Source organism: Melanostigma gelatinosum, assembly GCF_949748355.1.
Source record: "Melanostigma gelatinosum genome assembly, chromosome: 18".
NCBI lineage: Eukaryota > Metazoa > Chordata > Actinopteri > Perciformes > Zoarcidae > Melanostigma > Melanostigma gelatinosum.
In genome coordinates this window covers 16,668,482-16,676,914 of record NC_136651.1, presented here as the reverse complement: position 1 = coordinate 16,676,914, position 8,433 = coordinate 16,668,482, and positions in this window count along the sequence as shown.

Genomic DNA, 8,433 nt, shown 5'->3' with positions numbered 1-8,433 from the left:
TGATATTCGAACGGTTTCTGTAGCTTAAAAGAATTCCAGCAGTAGTGATATTTGTTGTAGTAGTAGTAGAAGTATTATTCGCAGTATAAGTATGAGTAGCATTTGAATAAGTACTAGTTGTAGCAGTAGTGATATTTGTAGTAGCAGTAGTAGTAGAAGTTGTCGTCGAAGTATTTGTAATTAGAATAAGTAGTAGAAGTAGTAGTATCAGCAGTCGTACTAATAGCTGTAGTAGTATTAGTACTGGTTATTAGTACTGGTAGTAGCAGGAATAGCAGTATTAGCAGTTGTGGTATCAGTAATAATAGTAGTGGTAGTGGTAGTAATAGCAGTAGTGGTAGTAATAATATTTATGGTAGCAGTAATAGCAGTAGCAGTAGTAGTAATAGTAGCAACAGCAAAAGTTGTAGTAGTAGTGGTAATACTAGAAATATTAGCAGTAGTAGTAGTTGTCGCAGTATTAGTAAGAGCATTCATTATTTCAACAAAAAAGCCTAATTTTGAGCGAAACATTTAAATACAGTTAATCCATGAGGCTTTTATTTTGAAAGGGTGGGACTGGGTGGGGGAGGGAGGGGGAGAGGAGACATAATCATCATGTTTGACACATAAACAGAGGTTATTAAATGACAGGCTTCATCACAAGCAGTTCAGTTAGAATTCACTCTCTGGGGCTTTTATTTTGAAATGGGGTGTGGGGTGTGGGGGAGAAGGGGAGAGGAGACAGAATCATAATGTTAGATAAACACAAACCGGTTATTAAATGACAGGCTCATCACAAGCATTTCAGTTAGGATTCATTCTGTGGGGCTTTTATTTTAAAATGGCGTGTGTGTGTAGGGGGGGGGGTGGAGGAGGGGGGAAAGACCTCTAAAGATCCCTAAGACCTGAATGACTGTATGAGAGACACAGAGAGAGAGAGGGAGAGGAGTGTATGTGCACGTGTGTCTGTGTGTTTATCAACATCACTAATTGGCTCAATCGCAAACACCTGTGTGCCTGAAGCCATTTCATGGAGATAAAACAGGAAAACACCTCTCAAACAAATCATCAAAACTCCCATAACCGTAGCTCCTATTGCTCCGATATTAATAATTGAGGGGAAGAATGAGTTGAAGAACAGATCCTGTAAAAATTGTGTCTGTAGTGTAAAAAATGTGGCTTAACTGGCGATCTAGAAATGGGGTACCGTGTTCTGTGGAAGATGTTTTTGAAGCAAAATTTAACATTGGTCTCTATGGAGCAGAAAGTTGGTTTTCCTCTCAATTAACAGCTTCTGTGTCAAATGTGGAAATCTGTGGGATTCCACAGTAATTGTTCTACGACAAGGACAATATTAGCTACTTCTACATCCAGAAATTATGCATGAAGAGTGAAGATTGTGGACACAGTGGCAAAATACAAATGTTTTTTTCACAAGAATCTCAAGCTGCTCTTCACTCTAGCGGTGACATCACGCACTCTAAGCTGCGCAATACACACCCATTATAAAGTCAGAAAAGGGCTGAAAAATCATAAAAGTTAAATTGCTGCAGTTCAAAAAGTTTAAAAGATATCAAAAAAGCTGAATCATGTTGGCAATAGTTGAGGGTTTTCTCAACATTTGAAAGTTGAAATGGTGTCTGTCGCTGAAAGTATGAGGAAGTTGAAGGATTTGAAAATCTTCTCCATAGAAACCCATTCAAAAAAAAGTTGTAAAAAGCTTAATAATTCAAAAAGTTTAAAGGTTAGAAATAGAAAAAGTCATAGCAGACATGAGCTGAAGGAGCTGAACATTTTGATAGTTGAACGGTTTCTGTAGCTTAAAAAATGAAGAAGAAGAAGCGTTGCAACGAAACGGGGGACGGAAGAAATAGTGGAATAAAGAAACAGGATAACAATAGTTGGAATGCTTAACAGCATTCCAACAATAACGACGTTAAGCAGCGAGCAAAGCAGATGACAAGAATTGTAAGTGCGTCAGGGAGCCAAAGGAGCATCATTATTTCCGATGAGGGAAGTATCGTTTGTGTTATGCGTCAAACAGGAAGACTTTCACAAAACTTCTTCTGACAGTCTTCTCTTCTCGAGTTCTTCCAAGTGAGTTGGAATTCTATTGATACTCTCAGAAGACATAACTTGTGGGAAAGCAACTACACCAAATACACCCACTGCTTAAAGTGCTGCTTAATGAAACTCTCATATGCAAAATCTCCTCCGTTGTTACGTCACGATGTCTCTGCACTGATGTTGCTGCAAAAGTGCTAAAAATTAGTATAGCCGGCTGGCAAATGCAGCTCCTGGCATTAAGTGTCGTGGTTAAAGTTGCCAAAAAAGTCCCCGATGTGTCCTTTCTGTGAATAATTCTCTATTTCATTTACGTTTAAATGACTCGATGTGACACAAGGGGTGACTGATTTCTTGTCTGCCAGCAGAAATTACTTTTCTTTTTTTTTTGGGGCTTCCTCATTTATCGGTTCCAAGTGCATCTAACATTTTTGGGCAATGACCAAATGTTTTCTTCATTTTAACATTTACTCAGTAGAGTAGATTGGAGAGCAGCTGCATTGAAAATTGTAATATGACAAAAATAAATGTGGGTTATAACTCTGCAGTTTCTTAAATTTTTTGTCCCATACATAGGTGCCCTTCAATCTCGGGCATTTATTTTTAGCCACGGATACTCATGGCAGTAGCATTTATCATTATTATTTAATGACTCAAAGAACTGGACACTCAGTGATGAACCCATAGAACGCAGAACACAAGTCCGTCTGATTAGCTTTGAAAATCATTGCAGTGGCGTTTCATTGGTGAAGATTATCGTGCTGAACAAAACATCTACGTATCATAAAGTTGTGTTTTCCACAGAGTTTATTTTCTGCAATAGTCCAAAATCCAATGGAATTTTTGTTTTTGAGACTTGTGTGTAGGTCACAAACTTAACTAACAGAAGTCTAATCAGCCACAATTAGTAAACTAGAGATCATCTTGCGATGGGATCACCGCATCCGAAGGTCCTTGAAGATCCAAACGAGGCCGCTAAGTGCCAGGAGCATACAGAGACTGAACAGGGGAAACAAACAAGCTTTTTTGATCAATGTATTTCAGCATTGCAATGGAATGCAGTGATTTTATTGCAGAAGCTGTAGAAAATGAAACGGTTGCTTTCTCTCGTTTCTTTGTTGCTACTGTCCCAGTTTATTTTTCTGTTGCAGTTAGGGAACCTATCAAAGAAGGAGGGGGCATTACGTCCTCGTGACAGCGTTCCAATCATGCCATCGGTGCCAGTTCTATTGATGTCAATGAGGCGGGCATGGCGAGTCCCACTGTAACCCATCATAATCTGTGTTGTGTCACCTTTGAATGAAAAATGCTTCCACCCAATAAAAGAAAACGTTACGTGATGCTATATTATTTGCTAGCATACACATAAGTCATGGCAGCGGCTGTAAAATTCACTATCACTCACAAACACTGCAGCCTCCTGTCTTTTTACTTTTTACACCTCAACAGGGATGATTTCTCCCTAACGTTAATGGTTTTTATCTCAAAATGAATGTAGGATTTATGAACAGAGACATTGCTATCATGAGCTTAACTTGGTGCATTGGCAAAAAACAAAACAAGTACCGGTATAAAGATCCAGATGTATGGGGACATAACATTATAAAGCTTAGCGATTGGCGCCAGACAACAAAAGAGAGAGCTGGCTAACAATTGCCCACCGGATTATTAAATATCATATTATTAAATATCATTGTCGTTTAATGGTTGGAATGAATTTGAACAAAGATGCTCTATTACAATCAAATGCATGTCACCGGCTTGGCACCAATGTGAGTCCCAGAATGACCCTTCCCTCGCTTATATATATACCATGTTGTATTTGAGTAAAATCAGCTGACAGGAAGTAAACAATGCAATTCCGTTGGAACGGTCCACACATGATTCAATTAATTTGCCTCTTCTGAACAACTTCCAGTGCTGGCACTTGTAAACATCAACGCTATTAAAGCAGCGTGGACTTGAAATAACTGATTTGAATGGTGACAACCGTGAATGAAAATGAATTACAAAAGACTTTAATCCTCTGCGTGTGAGAGCGACCACATGCCATGTAAGATGTATATACTGTAGTACTCATGTCACTGAACATTTGTCTTAACAGCCCTCAGCTGCCATCTGACACATTGAGCTCTCTTTCCTTTGTTCATTCAAGTTGCTCTCGACTTCATCAAAACACCTTTTACACCTCAGCAATCCAAATGGTGCCCGGATATCTCGTCATTTTGCGGTTGTCAAATTCTAAATAGCACCATTTCACAGTAACTGAGCCGAGTGATTTAAGCGGTTTCGTAAGGTCTCGAGTTTCTTAGCGTCCAATCAGAAACGCTTATGGAGGTAGATGTGATGCTGTGGGCTGAATCGTTGCCACAGGTTGACTCCGGTCAGCAAACGAGCACAAGCCATGTTTGGACTCATTTCTAAAAAAAAAAAAAAGGCAGACTGAGCTTGAAAAGGTCAGCACACTGGTGCGGTCAGTGGTCCCGTCTCGTCTGATACGCACAGAATCAGGACAGCTTAAGTGTTGCAGTTCAATAAAACAGAGCAAAGCAGGGCAGCAAATAACATGACCTTGCACACAGAGCGGTACCGACCAATACACAGTGGAGGGCTCAGAAACGCTCAGAAAGGTTAAGGGCAGCGTAGGAGGCTGGGACTGAATTGGAGAAACTTTCCTCAGCTCCGTGCGTTATCGGACGCGTAAAGCCTCGCCTTGACTTATGTTTACGAATTCAAACCAAACCAGATCCCTTGTTAATTTAGTAAACACTGTAAAGCTTTCGTTTCGTTTGCCCCAAAGTCAAAGGGCAGTAACTTACTTCAGTTTGTTTGTTTGTTTATATATTCATTTATTAAAGTGGTGTTTCATTGGCGAAGATTATCGTGCTGAACAAAACATCTACGCATCATAAAGTTTGTGTTTGCCACAGAGTTTATTTTCTGCAATGGTCCAAAATCCAATGCAATTTATTTTGTTGTTGAGGAAACCTGTGCGATGCTAACTTCCAGTTTGGCCTATGAAAACACGTCATCCCTGCACCACTCCATGTGTGAACATACACTGAGCCGATTCGATTTAATAGTCGATGTCATCCTTACTCTCCTATACTGTCATGACCATGGCTCATATATAATACATCAAATAATCTCATGGATGAGAAATTAGGCTGATCTCTTTCTCTCCCTTGATGAGAATACAGGTGGACTGGAGTTTGACCTTTATGCGCTTTCCTTTTAAAATGCGAGCCATGGACAGAAAAATCCTTGCAGAAGGAAAAGTTGTACTTTTCATGTGACTCTCAAACATTCACATTCATTCGATGTATCATTTCTCATCTTTCCCCCCCTGCGTGCCTCTGAGGAAGGCACATGAAGGTGCATCTGATGTCAAAGAATGCTTTTATGTAGGAAACGGTGTCAATTCATTACAGTGCAGGAAAATAACAGGGTTTTCACTTCAGGGCTCTTGGGAACCGGCCTGGCTAGGTCGATAGGTGGGTTAACCTTTTAAACATTCCACATTAACATTCCGGCTGGTTTCATATCAACTCAGCTGCACTAATAGGAGCAGCTGAAAATGTGCCCATGTCACCATTTTACCACCGATATCATTTTTCATTCATGAGCTGAAGAAAAATAAAAGGAAACCCCCAGAGGACAAGGGGCAGAGACAGCCGGGTGAGTGAACAAGAGGACAGCACTGCCACCTAGTGGAGAAACATGAAACGCTTCCTCCTGGTCGAGATCTGCTGCACACAGCATGTTCGTGACATGTTCTTGTGGCGTCACCAACCCTGCTGTGCTTGTTTTTGAGGCAGGCACAGATCCACACACAGATAGAATGATTCATCTTTTGTGACCTTGTTCGTTATCCAGCTGGAGACTATCCCAGCATGCACTGAGGCATGAAGGCAGAGAAGACCCTGGTCTATCACAGGGCCAACACATTCTCACCTACATGCAATTCAGCCCTTCCAGGTCACTTTCAAAGGAAACACACTCGAACACTGGGAGAACACACCAACCGTACACGGAAACCGTCACCGGCGCTGTAGTGAGAGCTCTCTGTCGCCACTTTGAACCGTTTCATTCAGTTCGGAGCACAAATATAAAGGCCTCTGCATGCTTTAGTTGGTGTAAGTGCCAGTTGCCTGCGGCGGTGGGAACAGAAGCAGGGTTAGAACTTCTCTCATGTGGCCTTTTTGGTTCCTCGCATGAACTATTTTTTGCCACTTGTAATGTGTTGCAGCATCGTGCAACATCAATAATCCCTGCAGAGAGAGAGTACTCTCCGATATGAGCTGTTTTTGCTGTTACTTGCCCGCTTTGAGTCCATTTCTAACACAGGCTGCTGCTGTTGACCCAATATAATGTCCTCCCGCAGCTTAAACAGAGCGGATTGTATCTTAAATAGAGGAGATAGTCAGCAATACGTCACCATTAATGCAGCATGTTCAGCTCACATCAGAAATATTGATTGCAGTAAAAATCAGCTCCCGTTTTCTTTCCCTCCTCTTCTACTGATTCAGTCAGTAAAAATAATGAGGACTCAGCACACTCAGAACATCTCACAACTCTACGCCAGTCATTCCCAAACACTGGGTCGGGACCCACAGGTGGGTCGCAGGAGATTTTATTAGGGTCGCCGAATCAATTTGCAGAATTTCTTCGTCTTTTTTTTTAACTGCTTTGAGCCACATGAGGGCCCCTGAACGTGCGTATTGCTCCAATAATTGCAGCCATCATTGAATCCAACATGAAACGAATGAGAGGCCTGTTAACTCTTAAGCCCTATTTTTAGGCCTCTGCTCGAAAATTGCATACCCATACTGAAGAGAGTCCAGAACTCTAACTACAAGGTCTATTTTAATAATGTTGATGGTGTAATACAGGTAACACTTGTGAGATGTGTTCAATTGTGTAAATATTGTGTATATGTTACTGGTTAATAACTGATACACTTATGGCACAGCTCAAATTGAAAAAGTTCCAGGTTCGCCTGAAAAAAAGCACTTGTATTGAACATTTGTTTTTAAATAATGCCTGCCTTGGCCTAAAATGATGCCACAGACATAGAACAACACGTTTTACATGTCCCCACAACATATTTTACTTCGATTGAGTGAAGCAGGCCAGCATAAATGGTCTGATTCAAGCAAAATTTAGATTTTCGGGAACCAGCAGTTGCATTGCTGTATTATAATTGTATAGACTATATAACTAAATATTAACCATATATTCACTTTTCTTATCACTAAGAGTGTTCAATAATCCTAATAAAGCAGTTTGACATCATTTGGAATAATTTTGAGGAGTTATGAATGCCATATCTATCAATCATAAAAATATATGAATCATAATTTGTGTCTGTGTGACTGTACAATGGGCTGTGGTTGCTCAATTCAGACAAGAAACATGTTTTTCGATGTGGGATAGTCCAACGGGAGCCATGCGGGGGTGTTTGACAATCTCCTTGTCTGTTTACTGACTAAAAATCGGAAAATGCTGGTTGAACCCCCCTCCCCACATGGATTGGTCCAGCTCACAGTTTCACCTGCCATTTCCTCATTCAGTGTGCCAGCCCATTGATACCACTCACAGCACAACATGGCGGACACAGCTGCGCCAAAATCTGCGCTGGAAAAGATCAGTTTTTTGTCCATAAAATCATCAAAACGTACGTTTTTTTGACCCAATATTTTTTGTCGTGACCTGTGGCTGATATTGGCATGTATCCCCATAACTTTTGAACGGTTTGAAAGAGTGTAATTTCGAAAACGATACGCCAAAATGGCTCCGTGCTTTCTCGTCAGAGACCAAAACAAAGAGTATAGTACTGCAGTTTTTTGCCCAGAAAAACGTGGTTTTGTGGTAAAACTTGTAGTATTCTTCTAGATATGATCTTAGTTCATGTATAATTGTGTTTTGCAGTGTGTAAAATGGCTCCCGTGGTTGTTTCGCCCAGAATGTCTTTGTTACACAGGTTGTTTTTTTTTCTTATTCCAAAAGTGAATTATACACAGAGTACACGTCTGTCCCACAGAGGGTCCGCTAAATAGGGGACCCTAGACATTAAAAGACTCCACCTACATGTAGCATCTATTTGGTCTCTTCTAAATGGCTGGTTAACCTATTCAAGTTCATATAAGGTGATGTGGAAATGGCAGTAAAGATGGCCGGGACCGTCCATTTATGCAAGTAAGTGGTCCAACTGTACCCTCCGGGGGCCAAAACAGGAAAACCTACCTGTTTCCTTCGGTGTCTATAGTTCACGACTTCCATCATAGAAGAAACAAACGAAACAGATTGAATATATTTTTTTCCTCTCTTTTTATTCACTGAAGTCCTTGTTCTTTTTTTTTTTAACATCACCATCCATGGGATTTG